We start from the raw sequence: 24,260 nt of genomic DNA, 5'->3' as shown, positions 1-24,260 counted from the left end.
AAGATTTATTTATTTATGCATACAAGAGCTGGGGTACAGGCCAGAGGTTTGGGGGGTGAGAGAATTCACCAGAGACAGAACGGGGAACAGAACAGGCAGATTGACCGAAGTACACTGCTAAGGGAAGCAGAGGGGGAGTCAAGAGAGGTCTGCTGCGCCATGTGGGGAGCTCCCTTCCCGGGTATCGAACTCGTGCTGCAGTGGCTGCGGATAGCTTCATAGGTTGTGTCTTAACCCCTTGTGCTACCAGGGAGGCCCTGAGAATTAAATAATTTTATGAAGCACTTATAGTGGTTAGCACAGTGCAAGTGCTTAATAAAAAGTGTGTCGTTGTTCCTGTCACATAGGTTTGTTTGTGGGTCAGAGCACCCTCATCTTCAGATGTGCTCAGAAATTCTGCCGATTTGCTTTTCTGGACTATTCTTTTTTTTTTTTTTTTAAAGATTTATTTATTTATTTATTTATACAAGCACTGGGTACAGTCAGAAACACGGGAGGGTGAGAGAATTCACCAGAGCCAGAGCGGGGAGCAGAGCAGGCAGAAGGACCGAAGAACACTGCTGAGGGGAGCAGCGGGCGGCAGGAGAGGTCTGCGCACCATGTGGGACCCTCACCCAGCCGCCGGGGATCGAGCCAGCGCCGCAGAGGCTGCAGGCAGCCTCGCAACCCAGCGCTCAACCGCTGCGCCATCGGGGAGGCCCTTTTCTGGACTATTCTTGCCTCGACGACATGCCCTCAATCACTGTGTGTAGAGCAGTCATTTAGTGAGTCATCTCTGCTACTATATTCCCAGCATAACACACAGAACCGATCTATATTGTAATAGACATGCTTAAGATATATCAATTAAAGGAATAAATGTCACGATCCAGGCTGCTTCTCAGAGGTTATAAGCCAAGTCACCTTGATTGGGTTTTTGTGTGTCAAATTTTTTAGCTCTCTTCCACTGATTCCTTTTTTTCTGTTTTTTTTTCAAAGACTGTGATAGAGGTAGATTTATCACTATTTTCTAGTATAAATGTATTTCAAAATATCAACTTTGAAACATAATTCACATAAAAGTCACCCTCTTAGAGTGTACAATTGAGTGGCTTTTAGGACAGTCACAAAGTTGTGCCACAATCACCACTTAGAACATTTTCATCACCCCAGAAAGAAATCCTGTGCCTATAAGCTATCATTCTCCACTCTCTTCCAAGTCCACAAGGACTGATCTTTACCATTTTAATATTCTTAAGTTCATTCTTGGATGTGTGAAAATAAATATACCGAAAACTTGTTTTAATGAGGTCAGGAGGCTAGAAGACAGTTCCTATGCATTCCAATGCAATATGCAAACTACAGGATGCAACATGCCTTGCATCTCTAACACAGGAATTGATGCTGCTTTCCAGCCCCAGCTGAAGGAAGAAGGAGGCATCATTACTTAGCAACCCTTCCAAAGGCTATATAAACAGAAGTGCTGGCCTTGAATCAAGAGAAGGTAAAATTGGTAGCTCCATGAGTCTGTACTTACCAAACTGCTTTTTTGTTGTTGTTTCTGAATAAACCCATTTTGTTGGTGAAATAATTGATTTTTGCTTGAGGTCAATACATAACGTGTTTTGTTTGTTTTTTTAGTTTGGGAGAGGTAGTTACATTGATATTTGTTTTAATTTTTGACTACAGTATGTAGTTCCCAGACACCCTCAAATCTTCACATGACCAGCTGCTACCTGGCAATAAGTTGGGGAAAGAAAGGTAAGCAAAAAGGGGAGAAGCAGAGGAAGCCTCCTGTTCGGGGTAGACACTTCAATGCTTCAATTTTAGCTGTTCTTCAGTTAACTGCATTTGGTTCAAAAAGACCCAGTTGTTGCACACTGCATGACACCATACAAGTCTTTTCTAATCTGCCCTGTCCAGTTACTTTGCCAATAGTGTAGTGATTAAGAGACCACTCTGAAGAGGAACTAAGTGCTACATCCGGGACTTTGGTACCTCATGCTTCCTCACCCATAACATGGGTATATTAATAATACCTATTGTGTTGAATAGAAATAGTAGATGTAGAAAGCCACATATTCCATATTAAACATCTGTTATACAAATATTAGCTATTATTTCCTCCTGGTCATCATTCTCCATCAAGTTACCTGCAACTTGAAAACCTGGAAAGAGCTGATCCTTGAAGGAAAGAATTTCACACCTCTAGGACTTTGCTGAAGTCTTCATTCTTACTTCTTGAGTAAACTCTTACCTATATTCTTCAAGATTAATTGAAATTTCACCTGTAGGTCCTCTGTAGTTTATTCATTAAACACCTATGATAGCACTTATACTGTGCTATGTAATTATTTGACTTTTTTTTTGCCTACTACACACTTGATAGAGTAAATATTTAATGCCTGAATTCTATCCGTGTAAGACTACAATGCTTCTTTGAGGGAGTTGGTCAGAAAACGATCCAAATGCACACAGTCAATAACTAAATTGATTCTGCCAAGAATGGACAAAATGGGAGGTTGAAAATTTAAGATGATTCTTAAGAATTATGGGTTCTCCATCACCTATGGGTGGAGGTGAATGAGGTAGATGAGGGTGAAATGGAGAGGCCTGTGTGTTGGGAGCTTCGAATCTGCAAGCTCTCTCAACATTTGTGTGTGGGAGGATGCAGACAGACCACTGAGGTAGCCAAGTTGCTGGAACAGCTCACAAGACTCCTGTGTTCTCTAAAGCTCCATACAGCATGAGATCCTCTAGTATTAGGAGAAATGGAAAGATTGCAATCCATTCCACAGTTCATGGAACCATCTCAAGTGAGATCCTGGAGAAAGGTATGAAGGTGGGAGAAACAGAAAAAAAATAAACGAAAAAAATATATAACTTCTCAGATATTGGAAACCCTGGTTTTGGGATGCAGGAGCACATCCACCTGTGGATCAATTATGACCCAAGCTTTGGTACCTATTGTCTGGACTTCTATGCAGCATTTCTTAGGCCAGCCCTCGGCATCTCAGACAAGCAGCACAGGACAGATTGCCATGGGACCAAACGCAAAATCCCAAGACAGGAGACCATGTGCTGGTTCCAGCAGAATTATGATGAGGTCACGTTTCCTGGCAAATAATTCCCCCTGCTACCCAAAGACCAATGAGGTGTTCACTGAAACGTACTACATACACAGACATACGTGTGTCTGTGTACTGTGTGTCTGACAGGGATGTTGGTAAGAAGTGACTTTGAACCGAGTCTGAACTAAGTGCCTTCCAGGTTTTTACATCTGGAGAAAAATTGGACCTACCATGTGATCTTTACCCAATTTATACTACAACTGTTTACTGCTCGTAGGCTCGCTTCTGGGCTCAGGAATCACTGTCCAGGTGAAAGGTTATTTTGAAAGTTCTCTGTTGACTCGTTACTTTATAGTAACTTCAATTTGGTTACTGGGTGTTGTTTAAATTGGGGTGACTCTGAGGAGCCTGATGGTTTTGAGGGGGCTGTGGGTGGGCGTCTTGAGACCAGAGTAACGTGAAGGAAAGAGCGCGCGTGTGTGCGTGTGTGTGCGCGCGTGTGTGCGCGTGTGTGTGAGTGTGTGTGGCGGCGGGTGGGAGCAGGCCAGGGGCTGCGGACGCGGACGGCGGGCGGGCAGAGGCACACAGGAAGCGGGGACGCGCGGGGCGCAGGACGCGGTGACGACTACGCCGGACGTGGTGACGCAGCGCGCAGGCCGCAGCGGGGGGCGGACTCGGGGCCTTTTTTTCCCCCTTCTGCTTTTCCCCCTCCCCCCTGCTCTCCCTTTCCGGGTCTGGTTCCCCCCTTTTTTCCCCTTCTTCCCCCTCCTTCCCAAACCCCTTCCCCCTCCCCCGCCCCGTCCCCCGGGCCCCGGCGGCGGGCCCTGGGGAGCCCCGCGAAGAGCCCGCCCCCAGGAGCGCGCCGCCACCCGCCCGTCCGGGCCGAGCCGCAGCCGGCGGCCGTGGGCCGGGACGGCGGGCGGAGACGCCGGCGCCCTCCCCGCCGCGGCCCGCGTGAGGTGAGGCCACCTCCGGGCCGAGGGGCCGGGCGCGCGGCGGCCCGTGGGGAGGGGGCGTGGCGGCCGCGGGCGGGGGCCGGGGGAGGCCGGCTGGGGCTCCGGGCGCGGGCGCTGCGGGCGGGGGTCGCGGCGGTGCCCGCGGGGAGGACGACCCCGAGGCCGGGGCGCGCGGGGCGCGCGGGGGCGCGGGCGGGGAGCGGGGGAGGGGCGCGCGGGGCGGGGGGCCGGCGCCACCTGTGGCCTGCGAGGGGGACCCGAGAACTGTTGCGCCTCCGGGGTGGTTGCCCGGCTCTGTGTGTTTCTGGGGTCTCCGCTCTCCTGCCCGCACTGCAGAAACGGGAAGGAAGGGTTTGGGGTGTTTCAGGTCGTGCCGGTATCCCAGTTTATCCTGGGGCCGGGCTGGAGTTGGCGTCTCCGGGGAGATGTTTCTGGGGCTTAAAAGTTTGGCCTCCACTAAGCTCCCCTCACTCTCGAGCCTCTTGAAAACTCGTCCAGATCTCGATTTCCTGTAGAGTCAACGATTTTCAACTTTTCATCATTAACATCGTAACCACAGAATATTTATGCACTCGAACTGAGCCTGGGTGTTGATCAGAAGTGGTCGAATGGGGCCTCCCTGGTGGCGCAAGGGGTTAAATGTCAGCACTATGAAGCAGTCTGCAGCCACTGCAGCACGAGTTCGATCCCTGGCCAGGGAGCTGACCCACATGGCGCTGCAGACCTCTCCTGTCTCCCTGCTGCTCCCCTCAGCAATGGATTTTAGCCAGTCCGCCTGTTCTGTTCCCCACTCCGTCTCTGGCCTGTACCCCAGTTCTTGTATGCATAAATAAAATTAAAAAATCTTGGGGGAAAAAAAGGGATTGAATGACAGCCCCAGAGGTTCATTAACTAAAGTAAGCTGTGGGAAATTTTTATTTATTTTTAAAGATTTGCTTATTTATGCATACAAGAGCTGGGGTACAGGCCAGAGATGCAGTGGGGAACAGAACAGGCAGACTGACTGAAATACACTGCTGAGGGGAGCAGCAGGGAGACAGGAGAGGTCTGCTGCACCATATGGGTTGCTCCCTGGCTGGCCGGGTATGGAACTCATGATGCAGAGGTTGTGGATTGCTTCATAGTGCTGTGCTTAACCCCTTGCACCATCAGGGAGGTCCTGCTGTGGGAAATTTTAAATTCAGGTTCCAGTTGGATGAATATCCTTGAATATTTATTTTTTTTTCAAATAGGCTTACTTGAAATTGAGAAGCCTGAGCCCTTTCTGGTGGTGGTAGGTGACATGGACTGGGGAGGAGGGCGAGTGACAGGTTCCACTTCAGGAATGTCACGGATTCCTAATATTGTAGTTTCAGATAGTCAGATTTGCACTGATTCAGGTTTATGGCATCAAGACAAAAGCAGTTTCAGTAGTGGTGGGAGGTGAAAAGTGGTAGATTAAGTTCATTTCACATTTTATTTTTTTTAAAAAGATTTATTTATTTTTATGCAAGAGCTGGGGTACAGGCCAGGGGCATGGGAGGGTGAGAGGATTCACCAGAGACAGAGCGGGGAACAGAACAGGCAGATTGACTGAGATCCACTGCTGAGGGGAGCAGCAGGCAAGACAGGAGAGGTCTGCCGTGCCATGTGGGATTCTCCCTGGCCGGCCAGGAATCGCACCCGCGTCGCAGAGGCTGCGGACAGCTTCACAGTGCTGTGCTCAACCTGCTGCGCCACCAGGGAGGCCCACATTTCACATTTTAGACTTACTTTTCTTCCTGTTACTGTTCTCCACAGGGTTGAAGGAACAAAGAACTTTTCTTGAAAGTCTGATGATCTGTCAGCAAGTTAAATTTCATTCAGAGCTGCGGTTCTAGCTGTCTTTGTGCCCTACCTAATCTATATTGCAGATCTGCACAATTTAACAGAGCGTTTTAAAAGCTGCCTATATAAAAATGGGGTGACTGATCATTTTTCCTGGGAAGGATTCAGAAGAAATGTCTTCCTTTCTCTTTCAAAATAAAAACTAGAGACTTTCAAAGGTCTGTAGAGCCCTGGATCTATAGCATCCCTTTCCCTCCAAGATACTCACCGGCCCCTTGGCTGTTCTTGAGGACACCAAACAAGCTGCCTCAGTGACTCTATGTGCACCTGTTCCCCAGGTCTTCCCGAACCCCTTTCCCTAATAAACCTTCATAGCCTTACTCAAATGTCTTTCTAGTGACATTTCCTTGGCTATCTAAATTGCAAAGTCCCTCCCCCACATACGTTTACATAACCCCTGTCCCACTTCTCTGCTTTGTTTTCTCCTTACCCCTTATCCACCTGTAACACACTATATATATTTGGTCTCTCCTAGGAGAAAGTAAGCTTCTTTAAGGGAGATATTCTTGTTTTGCATAGCACTTGGCATACAATTGGTGGTCAAGAAATTTATGACTGAATACTAAAGGGGAGTTTTAGTCTTCATCTCTCATCTTCATCTCTCATTGTTTTGAATTTTTGTTCATGATTGGTTGTCTTTGGAGATGTGGAATAGATTTTTCACTAGGATTTTGTGGAGATACTCAGAAAGATGTATTTTTGGTCAATTCTTGCCACATTTCTCCTTTTACAGAGTCTTCTACTTTCAGGTCAAAATGAAAGCATTTTGAACTCAGAGTAGGATGGAGCGTGGAGATCTTTGGTGTTGGCAGTTTTAGAGGAAGATAATCTCAGCTCTCCTGTGGCTAGAATTTTATATGCTGCTTTCCGTCCTTCCCTGGAGGTTTATTCATATCCCTGATGAAACAGATCTCACCATCCTTACCTCTTCGGTTCCAGACAGCTGAGCAGGCTGATGTTCGCAGCCCTGGCTGTACGAGTTAGGTTCGTCTCCCTGGTTCATGGCTTTTCCAAGCCTCTTTGTAAGAATGAATAAGGAGCCTTGAGTGTCCCTCTGTGGAATATGCTGCCCCTCCATTTAAGTGGAGACAGCTGAGCTAAAAAAAAAAAAAAAAACTAGCAAGAATGGCTTTCTCTAACAATAGTGAAGTAAGTGCTTTTCCCTACAAATTTATATGGGGCATTTTAAAAAATATTTATTTATTTATTTATTTATTTATGCAAGCACTGGGTACAGTCAGAAGCGCGGGAGGGTGAGAGAATTCACCAGAGCCAGAGCGGGGAGCAGAGCAGGCAGACTGGTGAAATACACTGCTGAGGGGAGCAGTGGGCAGCAGGAGAGGTCTGCGCGCCATGTGGGACCACTGGGGATCTAACCCATGCTGCAGAGGCTGCAGGCAGCTTTGCAGCCCAGCGCTCAACCACTGCGCCACCAGGGGAAGCCCTATATGGGGACATTTTTAATGACTAAATTCCATTTGTATAAAGTTTGAGGATAAAAGGAGCAGGCCCTGCGAGTTTTGTGGATTAACCCTTATTTGTGTTTTCCTTTCCTGTTTCTTGATTGGTGCATTCATTCACCTTTTACCTGCAGCGGCCTGGATGGGACTTCTCTTTGGGGCTTTCCTGGACATTATACTCCATTTTGGGAAGGCAGAGGGCGTGATCAGTGCTTTAAACCTTTTGTGGGAGTGCTGGTGGCAAAAGTAAAGGTTTTTGCTTAAACCTTTGTCAGTACAGGCCTATGAGAAAATGGTTTGGGGGTGTGGTAGAATTGGGGATCTTGTATCAGTGGAGCTGGATCTGATTCTGATGTTGCTAAGTGAGAGTATGTTGATAGTTTTTGTTCTGTGGATATTTTCTGACATCATTTAGGCAGATTGATTAAAAAAAAACTGCCTGGTCTCCCTGGTGACGCAGGGATTAAGTCACAGCACTATGAAGCTATCTGCAACCACTGCAGCACGAGTTCGATCTCCGGTCAGGGAGCTACCCACATGGCGCAGCAGACCTCTCCTGTCTCTCCCTGCTCCCCTCAGCAGTGTATCTCAGTTGGTCCACCTGTTCTGCTCCCCACTCTGTCTCTTGTGAATCCTCTCACCCTCCACCCCCCACCTCTGGCCTGTACCTCAGCTCTTGTATGCACAAATAAATAAATCTTTAAAACAAAAACAAGAACTTCTGGCAAACTAGTAATCTGCAGTGAGTCCATCATTTTTTACTTGGAACTTATGAAAGGAAAGATTCTGGGATAATTCCTACATCTAGGTGTTATTTTTGCTTTTGTGCAGCATCTCTTCTGACTTGTTCAGTCCAGTTGTTTGAATCTATACTGAGAAAGTTATTTCAGCTTTCTAGTTTTGACATGGTTTCCCAGAGTGGTTTCTTGTGCTTGAAAAAAAAAGAACTGATCAAAATGGTGACCCCAGCCTAGAGATGAGAGAGAATAAGGAGAAAAGGTGCCAAAGCCTGAGGCATTCATGTCTCCCAGTAGTCAAAACATTTGTATTTTTTTCAATAAAGATGTATTTATTTATGCATACAGGTACAGACTAGAGGTGTGAGGGGTGAGAGGACTCACCAGAGACAGAGTGGGGGGCAGAACAGGCAGACTGACCAAAATACACTGCTGAGGGGAGCAGCGGGTGAGACAGGAGAGGTCTGCTGCACCATGTGGGTAGCTCCCTGGCCGGGCATTGAACTCGTGATGCAGAGTCTGCGGAGAGCTTTATAGTGCTGTGCTTAACCCCTTGCACAACCAGGGAGGCCCCAAAACATTTGTATTTTTAGAGGACTCAATTTTATTCTCTTTCTCCTTAGTTTGCTAATGATGAAAAGTGTCAAAAATCATTTCTTTTTCTTTTGTTGCTTGCTTACTTGTCACATTGTGACTTTTCTAAATTGTCAGATTTTGATTGTTCCTGGAAACCAATTTTCAGGCCTTTCTGGGTATTTTCTTGGGAGATGATGGATTAACTGGCTGTGAAATATTCCGTTAGGTTACTGACCTAAATTAGAACAATGTTCTGGTCCTTCCATTGCTCCAAACCTGTAATATATGTTTTATAGTTTTTTTAATTGAAAACCTCAGAAATCCCTTGCAAGTAAGTAGAGACTGTAGTTTTACATTCAGGTCCTGAGGTCCTGAAAGATCTCAGTGCAAGTCCTTATCCTATAAAACGAGCAGTTATAAAGATAGGCGAGGTAATCAGTAAGGTTTGAAAGAACTCAGTTTATTTCCGATTGATATTTGTTGATGGTGAGTCTGGGGAAAAGAGAAAAAGCTGATTTGCAGACTTGTCAAGTTCAATCTTTGTTTTTTGGAGCTACTTTTTTCCCCACTGTTAATTTTCTGTATAGTTCTTGTCTAATGTACAGCTTGTACATAGACTTTTCGTTTAATTAACAAGTTTCCTTTTATGTTGGTCTGTTATCTTCCTACGTGGATACTTTTGATATATTTCTTGTTGATAACATTTGCACTATGGTGTTTATTAATAATGATCAAAACTATATTTCATATGACAAAGTGCTATTTTGTCTTTCCTAAAAGCTCATTGGACCTTCAAATGGCCCAGCCATGATACAAAGTATTACAGCAGTTATACAAACTAAGTATAATACTTAGTTATCCTAAGTATTCAGCTCATATCTTTGTGGGGGCAGTGTTTGGTTGCGTGTGTCAGTTGTAAGAATCTGTGCATGCTTTATAAGCACCGTTATGGGCATCAGGTCATTCTTTGTCCCGTAGAGAAGGATAGTTCAGACATGAACACTTCTACACGTTTCATTACGGAGAACTAGGATAGTAATCAAGGCAGCTCATGTGATTCCTTCTTAGACCCTTCTTGATCACATTCTTGTGTTTTATTAGCTCCAACAGTGCTCATCACTATCTGAAGGTATCTTGTTCTCTTGTCTGTAGCCTGGCTTACACCTAAAACTTAAACCCTGTGAGAACAGAGCCTTGTTTAATTGATAACTGCTGTGTTTCTAGTGCCTACAATAGCTCCTTAGTGTACATTTATTGAACGAATGCATGAAATATGGGTTCTTGGGTCTTACCCCCAGAGAACTGGGAAGGACCCAGAAATCTCTGCTTTAACCAACATCCCTGGTGCCTCCGGTCAGCTGTCTTGGCCAACATTTAGGAAACATTACTGTGCTCGGTTCGTCAGTCTCATCCACCCTGAGGACTGCACTTAGCATCTGTTCCTAGATGCAAACAATTTGTTAGTCTCTATCTCCACTTCTCGTTTCTTGCCTGAGCACTAGGTCCATCTATGCAGTGGTATCTTGAACATCTTCATTTTACCCTCCTGCAGCACCACAAATTCAACATTACCAAAACAAGAATATTTTTTCTGTGGAAATCTGTTCCTCTTTTCTGCATTCTTTTTTTTCTATGAATGATACCACCTAGTTGCATGAGAAACCTAGGTGTCATACTTGAGTTCTTCTTATTCTTCAATATTTAGTTATCACAATGTTATGTAGACTCTTATCTCCTCTGTCTTTCTTGAATTTTTCCACGTCTCGTCGTTATCATTGCCACTGCATCCAGGAGATGATCACCTCTCATCTGGGTAATTCTGATGATGGGTAACTGGCCTCTCTGCCCTAGTCTTGCTCCTCCAGGCTTTCATTTAGTTCTGTACCCTTCAGCTAAAGAAAGCCAAATTTATTTTCTCCTGCTTAAAACCTTCTTATATCTTCTTACTCGCAGTACAAAGACTTGGGTTTTGTCAGTTTGTTTGAACCTAGCTGCTTTACCTCATCTACCTTATATTTTTGCTGTTGTTTCCTTTGCTTTTAGGGTTAGACTTGCTTGTTCTCTCACCTGTGGATACACCATTGGTTCTCCTGAGAGCCTCTCCAGCACGTAACAACAGCAGCAGCAACAAAAACCCTTAGTGGTTTAGCAATCATGTTCTGGAACACTTTCAGGGCATGCCAAGCCTCTCAATTTGTGTGCCTCTCTTGAGCCAGTTTCCACAAAGCTGGCTTCCTCTTTGTCTTTACCATATTTCCCCCTGTCATTCTGTTCTGAGTTTCTGCTCACACTAAAGTTAAATTTGTTAGGATCATGATCTTGTCCGTGCCAGAAGAACTCTCCAGCGATGTGATGTTTGTCCTACTCCTCTGCTGCATATAAGGCAAAGAAAGAAACTAGTTGATTTGAGGCATATGTCCTAAAGGTCTATGTTTAGATTATGGGTTTTACCTGCTGCTTTGCCTCTCCCAGGCAAAAGAGATCATTATTCAAGTCTTAAGTGAGCGAGAACTCTATCGTAAGGCCAGTAACTGAAGCCCTGAACTGAGTTTTCCCCTTGCTGCCTGTATCACCTCGCCTACGTCTCCCGTTCATCGTCTTCAGTCTTGCATGTCTCCCTTTCCAGGTTCTTTTTTTCACTTCAGAAGTGTTTGGTTTAAGATTTATTCTTTGTATTTTACTCTCCATCCTAGCACTATTTTGACTACAAAGAAATGGGAAGACCAAGGATTTGCACTGGGAGTATTTTCCCTGTATCCTAGTGCAGAAATGCTTGTTCTTTTTTTCTTTTTTAACCAAACAAGTATGATGGTTGGAAAATTAAGTCTATTTGATCAGTAAGGTAGGAGGTCTATTGAAAGAATACAAACCTGTTTGATTTTGTACAGGCTTTCGAGGGAGTAAAGTCAGAACAGTGCTTAAAACTTACAGTTTTTAACCCTGTTTGAAGTTCTCTGTGGCTTTGCCGAGTTTACCCTCATTACCTTTGTTGAATCAGTGTTTTTTATATGTAAGGTGGAGGTGATGGTCTGTTTCCTTTTAGGGTAGAGGAAAATTGACTTTTGGACGTATCTGTTAAGTACAGTTACAATTATTTATACATCTGTTGGTTTCAAATGTAAACACTTGAGATTGAAGCTGCACTTAGAGGCGTCTTAGGCTAGCGTCAGCGTTTCACGCTCTCTGTAGTTACAGCTCATGTAAAAGAGGCACAGAGAGTTGCCTACGGATGTTAGTAAGCACACTTTCCATGTAGCTTGGATGTGTTTATACCTGTTTGGTAGCCAGTCAACGAGCACTACCCTATTTCACAGAAAGACAGTATGTATTAAAGATGATTGAATTACTCATCTCTACATAATGTTCTCCAGCGCTGTTAAATGACAGAACATCACTTAAGTTAATGTTGGCCAAGGAAAGTGGTGCTTTCCTCTTACTCCTTTTTCTCGTTAGAAGTAACACTGCTTTTATAACTGGTAGGGTGGTTTGTTTTTTTTTAAGTTTCTTGTAAGGGTGTAGGGGGCAGGAGGACACGGAGCAGGATTTCTGTGATTCTGTGCAGACGGGGTAAGGGAGGAGTCCTGGAGCCCTCGTGGTTTTTCAGGCTTTTATTGGGATTTACCAGGTACACAGCAGGCAGGGGTGCTGGGGGGCCGGGAGGCTGGCAGGCCTCCTAGCCCCCAGCAAGTCTTCACTCTGGGCTCTCCGGCCTTCTCTCGCATTCTCTCTGCTTCTCTGGTGGTTCTCCTCTTCCGTTTGTTCTTCTGCTGGCGTCCCCGTGATGCCACCCTTATAAGCCCAGTCTTAGCTCAGGTGTACCCATTTACGCATGCCCACACCCTACTCCAGGTGCCGCCATCAGGCATGCATTCAGGACCGCAGGGATCCACCATCCATCCTGATGGCGGGAGGGCAGAAAAGCCTGACACTTTTTCACTTACCCTGCAAAGGGAAATGACAATTGTCTTTTCAATTATGTAGATTGGCTGGATCCATCCACTGGATGTATATAGAGCTGTAATATGTTCTAGGCCATGGGAGTTTCCTCTGTTTTCTGTTTTCTCTTATCCTTTATTGTTATCTCGGAACACCAGCTTAGCCTTTCCCATGTGTATGTCTATTATGGTCTGCCACATGAGGCCCCTTGAAGGGTCATAATTTTCAATTAAAAATTGCATTTGAGATACCTGTGGAACCATGTGGAAATGCTGATAGGAAATTAAATATACCTGTCTGGATTTGGGGAGATAAAATGGGGCTTTAGAAACTTCTGGGAATCAACAGTACATACATTGTGACTGAAGTGATAGGTGTGGGTCATCTGAGGATCTTGTTGGGTCTTGAAGAACTACGACTGAGGAGAGAACCTTGGGGGACACTAACAGTTAAAAGTGTGAGTGGCAGGCAGTGGAGCCTAGGAAGGAATCTGAGTACTCCAGGAGGGAAATCGTAAGGCCAATAACGTGTGTGCGTGATAGAATCTAAGAGGAGAGAGTTGGAAAGAAGAGGATGACAGCAGTATCAGTGAGGTGTGGTGGAAAGGGCAGGTATGGTGAAGACAGAAGGAGTTTATTGGATTAGGCACTCAGCTGAGAGCAGGGCTATTGGAGTGAAATTGCATTAGGTTGAGGAATAGATGAGAGCTACAAAAGAAAAGGCAGAAAGGCCCTGTTTTTCAAGATGATTGTGAAGAGATGGGAAGAGGGTAGTAGTGAGGGAATGTGGGGCTCAGGGAAAAGTTCTTTTTTTAAAAAAAAAGATTTATTTATTTATGCATATAAGAGCTGGGGTACAGGCCAGAGGAGTGGGGAGGGGGTGAGAGGATTCACCAGAGACAGAGTGGGGAGCAGAACAGGCAGACTGCTGTGGGGAGCAGCGGGCGAGACAGGAGAGGTCTGCTCGCCATGTGGGTATCTTCACAGCTGGCAGGGATTGAACAGGCACTACAGAGGCTGCGGACAGCTCCACAGCGCTGCTCTCAACCACCTGCGCCACCAGGGAGGCCCGAAAAGTTCTTTTTTTAAGATGAGAAACTGGAACATACTTATTCAGGAATGAGTGAGATGATAGAACAGTGGTAGTGAAGTCCTTGAGTATGTAGAGAAGGTAAAATCCAGAGCAGATGGATTATTGTTATCTCTTTCCTTAAGATACAAAGGAAAAGGACCTCCCTGGTGGTGTAAGAGTTGAGTCTCGGTACTCTCAGGCTATCACCACCGCAGCCTAAGTTCCATCCCCGGCCAAGAAGCTACCCACGTGGCACAGCAGACCTCTCCTGTCTCCCCGCTGCTCCCCTTAGCCGGGGATTTCAGTAAATCCGCTTGTTCTGCTCCCCACTCTGTCTCTGGTGAATGCTCTTACCCCCCACTCCCGCACCTCTGATCTACACCCCAGTTCTTCTATGCATAAATAAATAAATCAATATTTGAAAAAAGATACAAAGGAAAAGATCATGAGAGGGCTGGAGAAAGGTGTTTGGTATTTGAACAAAGGAATTTGAGGAAGGGCCTGCCTTAGGTAATATTCCTTGTGATGTGGGGGTTTGTCCTTTAGTGAGGGAGCTGGTGCACTGGGGTGATGGGGCTAGGGGTTTGGTAAACAGGGGCCTTGAGACGAGAACCAACTTTGAAGAGCTGCGGAGAGACTGGAAGGGCTAGCTGACACTCGGGTCTTATATGACTGGACAAGCAAAGGAATGTAGGGTGGTGTGAGGTGGAAGTGCATTTCAAGCACATGGAGTAGCCTGTACAGAGCTCTAAGAGCATTAAAGAACATGGTATGTATGGAGAGAGAGCAAGTATTTCTTTTTTTTTTTTAAGATTTATTTATTTACACATACAAGAGCTGGGGTACAGGCCAAAGATGCGGGGGGTGAGAGGATTCACCAGAGAAAGAGTGGGGAACAGAACAGGCAGATTGACTGAAGTACACTGCTGAGGGGAGCAGCGGGCTAGTCAGGAGAGGTCTGCTCCATGTGGGTTGCTCATTGGTGGGCCAGGGATCGAACTCATGCTGCAGAAGCTGCAAATTGCTTCATAGTATGGTGCTTAGCCCCTTGCACCACCAGGGAGGCCTGAGAGCAAGTATTTCCAAAGGCTAGAGAAGATGAACAAGTCTTAGGCCTTAGGAGCTATATAAAGGAATTTGGAATATTTTGAGGCTAAGAGGAGTCTCTGAAGATTTTAATCAGAGAAATGGAATGATTTGTTTTACAAAGTCAACTTGGAAAAATATTTATAGGGATTTAGAGTAGAGGGAGAGACACTGATTAGGAGGCTGTTGGCAGTTGTTAATGCAAAAGGTGTTGAAATCAGGATAGACTATGGTATTCTGGATAAGAAATGAACCCCAGACCTCCCAGTATCTCCCCCAGTATCTTGAAACAACAGTTTATTTCTCACCCTCATCAGACATCAAGAATAAGTGAGAGACTTTCAGTTATTCAGGGATAAAAGTGGACAGAACGACCACTATTAGTTACAAGGCCCAGGGCTCTGCTGGAGGCAAAAAAGAGCTCTGGAGGCCTTGCCCCATCTAAATTCTCTGCCCAGAAATAATGGTAGTGGAGAAGAGGGGAGAGGAGCTGAGAAGAATAGATGAATCCAGGAGATGGTGCCAGGATTTTGAGATTGACTAGAAGTGGAGGAGAGGGAAGGAATTGTGAACAGATGAATCTGTGGTGACTGGGTATTGTTGCTTCCTGAGGTAAGAAAGCATCAGATTTTAGCAGCACCTAAATATACAAGGCAAAAATAAATGAATCTAAAGAGAGAAATAGACAGAAATACAATAATAGGAAGAGACTTTAATGTTCCACTTTCATCAATGTCTAGATAAGAAAATCAGTAAGCAAACATTGACCTTAAATGACACATTAGACCAGATTGTCTTATGGGTATATACAAAAAACATTCCATTCAAAAGCAATAGAATTGTATTCATGTCTAGTACACAGGGAATATTCTCCAGGATAGAGCATATATTAGGAACAAAACAAGTCTTAGTAAATCTAAGATTGAAATCATATCAAGTATGTTTTCTTTTTTTTAAAGATTTGTTTATTGCATATAAGAACTAGGGTGTAGGCCAGAGGTGTGGGAGGTGAGAGGATTCACCAGAGACAGAGTGGGGAGCAGAACAGGTGGATCCACTGAAACACACTGCTGAGGGGAGCAGCAGGTGAGCCAGGAGAGTTCTGCTGTGCCATGTGGGTTAGCTCCCTGGCAGGGGATTGACCTCATCCACAATGGCTGGTGATAGCATGAGAGGGCTGAGACTTTAACCCCTGTGCTATCAAGGAAGCTCCTCAAGCATGTTTTCTGACCACAATGGTATGAAAGTAGAAATCAGTTACAAGAAGAAATTTGGAAAATTCACAAGTATGTAGAGATTAAACAACATCCTGTGGAACAACTAATGGGCCAACAGCTAAAGGGCCAAAGGGAACTAAAAGGGGAAATAAAAAATAACTTGAAGCAAATGAAAATGAAAATACAACACACCAAAATCTATGAATGCTACAAAAGCAGTTTAAGAGGAAAATTTATAATAATGAACACTTATTTTAAGAAACCAGAAAGATTTCAAATAAACAAAATAGCAGTACACTCATGGAACTAGAGAGGGAATAACTAAGCCCAAAGTTAGTAGAAGGAAGGAGATAACAAAGATCAGAGTGGAAATAAATGAAATGGAAATTTAAACAGTAATAGACCTTTGAAGCTAAGCGGTTTTTAAAAAAGATATACTTACATTTATAGTTAGACTCACTAAGAAAAGGCACTCAAACAAAATCAGAAAGGAAAGAAGAGATGTTATACCAGATACCACAGAAAAATAGGATGGTAAGTGACTATTGTGAACAGTTATACACACGAAAAATTGTATGGTCTAGAAAACGCGGCTAAATTTCTAGAAATATACAACCTACCAACAGTGATAAAGAACAGAAAATCTAATAGAGTTCACTTTTGGAAGTACATGGCAGCCAATGCTAAATAAATCGGGAGCTCTAGAGATACATGGGAATTAGGTTTTGGAGTACTCTGCACATCATAGGGATTCAGTCTATGGCAGGGCATGAGATCACACAGAGCAAACTTCTAGAGTGTTAAGAAAGCCCCAGGAAATATCAGAATTTAAGAGACACTTTTGGCCTGATGACATTGGATTTTAATGTAAATATTGACAATTTGGGGGCCAAGGTTACCTGTCCCTATTCCTAATAAGTAACCAATTACTATTTTAAAGAAGGAGCAAATATAATTTTTGCAAAACTGCTCCTTTTACCAATTTACAGGTACTTTAGAGTAAGTTAACTATTTTTGTGTTAATAGAGGAATTTTTTTTGTTCCTTAGATGGAATGCTTCTACTTAATTTAGATGTATTTCATGAAATTTTGATAAAGTTATTATAGCCTATAAGCTAGTTCCCAAGACATGGGCTAAAAATTGATTTAGTTTCCTATACTTATAAGATAGTTAATTGAATAAGGAATGTGAACATGGAAGTATAATAAAAATGGCACTTATTAGATAACTTAACCCTCAGAATAATAACCTTATAGAGTAGTACTATATTACCCCTACTTTACAGTTGAGACTTAATGAGTGTCTTAGTCTCTTCAGGCTGCTATAACAAAACACCACAGGTTGAGTGGGTCATTACCAATAGAAATTTCTTCTGGAGCTGAGAAGGCCAAGATCAAGGTGATAATGCTTAACTTTCTGGTGAGGGCCTCTTTCTGGCCCATAACCAGCGTTTCACTGTGTCCTCACTTGGTGGAAGGGGCCAGGGACCTTTCTGGAACCTGTTTTAAGAGCACTGATTCCATTCATGAGGGTTCATCCTCATGACCTAATCACTTACCAAAGACTCCACCTCCTGATACTCTCATCTTTGGGGTTAGCATTCAATTATGAATTTCAGGTCATAACAGAGAGGTTAGGTTAGTTGTCCATCATGCTGGTGGCAATAACCCAGGCAGACAACGTTCATATAACTCATATTACAGCATATTGTTATAATCGTTCTCTTTTATTATTATTGTTAATCTGTTATACTTGTAAATTAAATATTGTATGTATATATGTATGTTTGTATATGAAAAAAATAGTATATCTGCAGTTTCAGGCATCCACTGGGGGGCTTGGAATCTATGCCCTACAGTAAGGGGCGACTACTGTAATAATTATGTATAGTCCATACAGATATCTCAGTAGTTGAGTTCCTGCTTTATAGTTTTCCTTGGTTCTAGGATGTAGTCAGGGATCATCTATTGTACTTAATTGTCATGTCTTTTAATTCAAAGTAGTTCCCCTTCTTTTTTGTTTTTCCTATATTGATATTTTTGAAAAGTACAGGTCAGTTGTGTTGAATGGTTTAGAATTTGTATTTATCATGATTAGATTCATGGTAAACATTTTTGCCAAGAATATTATGTAGATGACGTTGTGTGCTACTCTGTGCACATAGTGTTGCTTTTTCCCATTCTTGGTGATATTAAGGCTGATCACTTAAATTTATGTCAGCTACATTTCTTTGTAAAGGCAACTTTTTCACTTTGTAATTAAGAAACAATTTGTGGGTTGATACTTTAAGATTGTGAGACTTTATATTCCTTTATATTTTCCCTCTGGCAACTAGAGCCCATAACACCTGTGCTAACCCTTACCCTAATCAGTTACTGCAGTGCTGGTTGCTCGGTGTTGCAGCTCCCATTCCTCTTAGATTTACTGCTTGGCATTGTTCTGTGAAGAACTTTACTTTTCCCCCACCCCCTCTTTTTTTTTCTATTTTTGAGAATCACTTTATATTTGGTATTTTTTTAAAAATCCATGTTACTGTCTATTGAGGTTAGTATTAAAAATGCTAACAATATTCCTTATTAAAAATAGTGCCACGACACAAGGTATTTCACATTAACTTTGTTCTTTACTTAGCCTGGAGTCAGTCATTTTTGTAAGGAACCCTAATTCTTTTAATGGGGAGTGGTTCCTTGAAAGGGGAACCACTTCTCATTCTTAGTTGTCCTTTGTTATCCCTATGAATCAGTTATTTTCAGTAAAAGAAAATAGAGTGGATTTCAGATCAAAGGCCCTTCTGTGTCTTCCCAGAGGTACTTGATAATAAAGTGTCTAAACTGAATTATTTCTCATAACTAAATTTCTCATAACTAAATGAGTTATAGACAGCTGTGATGACTTGCAATGGGAGATGGGTATTACACTGAAAATTGGCATCATATTTTTTTTCCCCTAGTTTGATGACATGTGAAGGTGAAAATAAGTTTTCATACCCTTTTTTACTCATTTAATCCAGGCTTTTTCTTCCTGAGGTGTCTTTTTCCTCTTTCTGTCCTCTGTGGTCCGAATTAAAATCTCCTTATATAAGGAAACTTCTAAACCAGTCCTTTCATACTTTGCACTTTGAAACCTGCATTTTACATTCATCTGCATATGTATTTTACATAATGGCCTGTGAGGACAATCTAGGAAACTGACGTGAAGATAGGGATTCTGTGGTAGAATGGTTTTATGGCTCCTTATGTTTTAGAAAATTCAAAATATAAATAGCTCCAGAATTGGAATCTGCTGTACCCCAATAATTAATTGTCTAATAACTTAGGAATGGCCTGCTCAAGGAGTATACATGAAATGAGACATTTCTCTTCCTTCCATAAAAGCATTTTTATACTGAAGGTAAAAACATTAGGGCTATCTCTTTGTTCCTTTGATATGGAAACATAAATAAGCTGTAAGGAAAGTGGTGATGTGCTATGTAACATGTTCTGTTGGAATATTTAAAATCCTCCCTGTAGAAGAAATGTCAACTTTATTTTTGAAGGGGGAAGTTGGTTATTTCCAGAAGTCATAGATAATATTTTAATTAACAGTGTTACTAACCTATCAGTTGATGACATGGCTTATATATTTATTCTTAAATGTGGATGACTGCTCGGAGATTACTTAAGAAATTAACTGCCTGGCAACATAGAAGTGCAGATATTAAAATGAATTGCATTCCTTCCAGCTATTTCTATTACTTGGCTAAATTTAGAACCATGTAGAGCTCCTACAGAATTGAAATCTCTTAGGATTTTAATAGTCAAGACAGACAATATTCAGCTTTTAGAGTAAGGAAAAGGAAAGATAGCATCAAATTAATTTTTGTACCAGTGAAAAGTCAGAACCATTTTGAGACTCTTACTGCTGGAAACTTGTTACTGTTTAGACTCTGGGTGATGAGGGATAACTTTTTCCCTCCTAGGTGTCTTACTGGATGGAGAAGGGTGAGGGAGTACCGCTGAGCTAGAGAGCAGGTGAGCATTACACCTAGATACTTGGATGAATTTTATGACACTGTCTTTGTTTTGCTTGTGTGTGAGTTCGGACTAGTATAGGATGTTTTGAGTAGAAACTTAGTTATTCCATGTTCACTTAACTGTACATGAAATGTGAAAATCTGTTGATGGAGTTGGGTAGGACTTCAATGTAAGAAATACCAGATAAAAGGAATGGTTATTTTGAGTAATTAATTTAAATGTATGTTAATAGAGTAATAAAGTAATATTTGACATGTAAAGTGTATATGATATGTTTACTATCAGATTTGACAATGTAGGACTTTGTTACTACTATAATAAGAAATTTTAAGGACACCAGACAAACACCCCACACCCCAAAATCTGACCCTGTATTTATACACATGGTGAAATGCAAAAAATGGAAAAACAAATCTGTGTATTACTCTCACTGAATGAAGTCCATGTGCTTCCCTGCCCCCTCCCTGTTTTTCTTTTCTCCTGTGGCTTTCATAGATGAATTCTAGAAGGAAGATGTGTTCCTTGAAAAAATGAGCTGTCTTCAGTGGACTTACTGTTCACTGAGACACAGTGTTATAAAGGGGTGGCTGGATGGTTTTTATTTTCTTTTTGCTTATCTCTATTTACATGTCAATAGTCCACCACTCTTGATTGTTCTCTAGTTAAATGGTAAAGTTCTTTATTTCCTGGGCTTTGGAACTATTTTTTTGCGTAAGCTCTCATTTTTATATTGCAGCTAAAGTTTTATTAAATAGTGTCAGCTTATTAGTAATGTAGCTAATTAAATTTTAATTTAAACCTAGTAATATATAATTCTGTTTCTGTGAAAGTGTATAAATCGGCCATTTGAAGGCTGGGAGGAAAACCTTTTGTTTATTAACTTGTATTAACTTGCTGGAAACTTAGTATTTTGATGTAAAATTTGAAAAAGGCAGTATTATTTCTTTGCTTTTACTAGAGTAAAAACTGAACTTAGCACAAAGTAGCCCAAGGAAGAATATTGCATTTTTCTGTAGGTCTCAGGGTTTTTCACTTGAGTATTAGATAAGGTACTTGAAGATTTAGCATCATTTTAAGACTGTGGAATCAAATTTTTTTTGTGTGTGTTAAAGGACCTTACTGGCTTACCTATAGAGAGAAAACATGAACAATTAATGAGCAAAACAACCATAGATATAATAGAGTCTGTAATATACATACACTGCAATAGAATTTAGTTAATTTTATGTAGAATAAACTAATGTGAAGGAAGGGAAAAATCGATATAGAAATATAGGGAAGAAGTAGGAATTGGACTTTAAAAGATTGGCATATCTTTTCATTTCAGTGGTCATGTTTCAAATATGTATTTTTTTGTGTGATTTGTTTTATTAAAAAACTTTTATTATGGAAAATATCAAACATCTGAAGCAGGAGTAGTAAAAATGAACCTCCATATAGTTATTAGCTTGTGGCTATCTTGTTTTATCTATGTTCTTATCGTCCCTGGCAATCTATCCTGGCAGTCTTTTTTTAAAAAAGATTTACTTCATTTATGCATACAAGAGTTGGGGTATTGACCATTGGTGCCGTGTGTGTGTGTGTGGGGGGGGGATTCACCAGAGACAGTGGGGAGCAGAACAGGTGGATCCACTGAAATACACTGCTGAGGGGAGCAGTGGGCAAGGCCGGAGAGGTCTGCTGTGCCATGTGTGTAGCTCCCTGGCTGGACATCGAACTCAGGCCACTTTGCTGGGAGGGTCTTTGTGATGGCAGCACTGAGACTTAACCCCTAGGCCACCAGGGAAGCCCCTAGATTTACTTTTTAAGTTGATACTTACATGGCTGAAAATGCTAAGGCTATTAAAAAAAGGATGAAACTTTCTTTTTGCTCTTCTAACCCAAACCAGTCAGTTCCTTTTTCCAGAGGCAGCTAATAACATCTTTTGTGCATCCTATGCATTTATAAACATAGACATATATACATGTAAATATATATATATTCTTTTTTAAATTTATTTTTTAAAGATTTATTTATTTATACATATAAGCACTGGGTACAGTCAGAAGCGCAGGAGGGTGAGAGAATTCACCAGAGCCATAGCAGGGAGCAGAGCAGGCAGAAGGGTCGAAGTACACTGCTGAGGGGAGCAGCGGGCGGCAGGAGAGGCCTGCGTGCCATGTGGGACCCTCCTCCAGTGTCTGGGGAGCAGCCGGGGATCGAACCAGCGCTGCAGAGGCTGCAGGCAGCTTCACAACCCAGCGCTCAACCACTGCGCCACCGGGGAGGCCCTATATATATATTCTTTTACCCTTTTTACAAAAAAATTTTTTTTAAGATTTATTTATGCATACAAGAGCTGGGGTATAGGCCAGAGGCGTGGGGGGTGAGAGGATTCACCAGAGACAGAGCGGGGAACAGAACAGGCAGATTGACCAAAGTACACTGCTGAGGGGAGCAGCGGGCGAGACAGGAGAGGTCTCCTACACCGTATGGGTATCTCCCTGGCTGGCTGGGAATCGAACTCGTGCTGCAGTGGCTATGGATTGCTTCATAGGTTGTTTCTTAACCCTTGTGCCACCAGGGAGGCCCTACAAAAAAATTTTTTTGTCTTCTTTCACTTAGCAATATAACAGATTTTTCAAGAATTCCTTATTCTTGTTTATGTCTGCTAAGTATTATGAGATATGTATGTACTGTTTATCACTTTGCTAATTAAAGGACATTTGATTCCCCCTCCCCCGGTCTTTTGTATTTACCAACAGTGCTTCATGAATAACTTTGCACTTTTTGCATAGTTGTGATAGTAGCAAGATAACTTATGTACTATTGTAATTTTTGTATTAAAGGATTGCCTTTCAAAAAATATGCAGTTTACATTTCCAGCAATTGAGTCAGGATTTGAGAGAGAATTTTTTAATGGCGAATATACACAAAATTAGTTAAATTTGAATTTTTTTTTTTTTATAGAGGCATGCTTTTATTTATTTATTTGTTTGTTTTTTTTTTGTTTATACATGCACTGGGTACAGTCAGAAGCGCGGGAGGGTGGGAGAATTCACCAGAGCCAGAGCGGGAAGCAGAGCAGGCAGGAGGACCGAAGTACACTGCTGAGGGGAGCAGCGGGCGGCAGGAGAGGTCTGCGCGCCATGTGGGACCCTCCTGTGGTGGCCGGGGAGCAGCCGGGGATCGAACCGGCGCCGCAGAGGCCGCGGGCAGCTTCGCAACCCAGCGCTCAACCGCTGCGCCACCGGGGAGGCCCTGAATTTATTTTTGATTTGAATTTTTTTGACCATATGTCTTTGCAGTGGACCACTCAGCATTTTAGCCTTGCTCCTTCAGCATACTAGTAGTTGAATGCCTATAAACATTGTTGTCTTTGTTCTCCACTTCAACCAAATAAAGTAGATTAATTTTAAGTTATCAGAAAAGACTTTCTGGAAGTTTGGAACCTTGAAGGAGTAGTGAGGCAGGGAAATTCTACATTTTGATCCCTGGCCTTTAACTCTCAAAAATTATTATAGACTCTAAAAAATCTTTTATATACATGGGTTATATTTACCAATGTTAGAAACTGAAACTAAGAAAATACTTAAATCTTTATGCATTCATTAAAAATAATAAGCTCTTTACACAAGACATTTTTAATGAGAAAGCTTTTTAAAATGGAAAAGATTTAGTGAGAGGAAGGAGGGTTATTGTCTTACACTTTTGAAGCTCTCTTTAATGTCTGGCTTAATAGAAGACAACTGGATTCTCTGTCATTTCTTTTTCCCTGAAAAGATTTTCTTCACACACAGAGGAGTGGAGGGGCTCAGTCTTTCTTGGCAGCTGCCTTCCTCATGGCAGCCAAGACATTGCTCAGCAACTCTCTCCCCTTGGTGTGGCTTGTTTCCATCCTTTTCTTAAATGTGAGCAGCTTTGTAGCATGCGCCTCATGCGGGCACAGGCACCAAACTCCCCTGCGGGTCTCATGTGAACTTACGTGCTCAGTGAGGTGCCAGTGGCTCACCCACCTTGGGGGCCCTCCCTGGCCCCCACGATCTTGGGGTGTGACGGAACCATAACTGCTGCTTTACTTTGACTGCTGTGATGGAAAGCGACAGCTGACTTGTCACAGCTGCATCTGCATTCAGTCTCTTACCAAACGTCATTTTGATTGAAGTACAAGAAGAAATTCTAGCCTCAGAGATATGGAGTTGGAAAAGAGGAATATTTTTGAATATCTTATAAACATTATGGATACTCTTTTATACTGTCGCCAAACCCGTAAGTGGTCATTTCTTACACGTTAGTTGCAATGTGGAATCT

The 24,260-nt window shown here is 42.6% G+C and overlaps 1 protein-coding gene across 12 annotated transcripts in view; it reads left to right on the top strand.

Moving 5' to 3' along the window:
* The first annotated feature begins 3,970 nt into the window (after positions 1-3,970).
* The window catches only part of R3HDM2 (R3H domain containing 2), a 124,366-nt gene continuing 104,076 nt past the window's right edge, over positions 3,971-24,260 (top strand). For 10 of the 12 annotated variants that reach the window (XM_054696728.1, XM_037515046.2, XM_054696726.1 and 7 more), the window contains exon 1: positions 3,971-4,009. The gene's annotated coding sequence lies outside the window, so the exon portion shown is untranslated. Of the gene's footprint in view, positions 4,010-18,911; positions 19,967-24,260 lie in introns of those variants that run through there. The other 2 variants (XM_054696723.1, XM_054696722.1) reach the window with 2 other exon arrangements.

The sequence above is a fragment of the Talpa occidentalis genome, unplaced genomic scaffold (genome assembly GCF_014898055.3).
Source record: "Talpa occidentalis isolate TD23 unplaced genomic scaffold, MPIMG_talOcc4v2.1 talOcc4.16, whole genome shotgun sequence".
Taxonomy (NCBI): domain Eukaryota; kingdom Metazoa; phylum Chordata; class Mammalia; order Eulipotyphla; family Talpidae; genus Talpa; species Talpa occidentalis.
The sequence above is the reverse complement of the archived record's forward strand: the minus strand, read 5'-3'. Positions and strand labels throughout refer to the sequence as shown.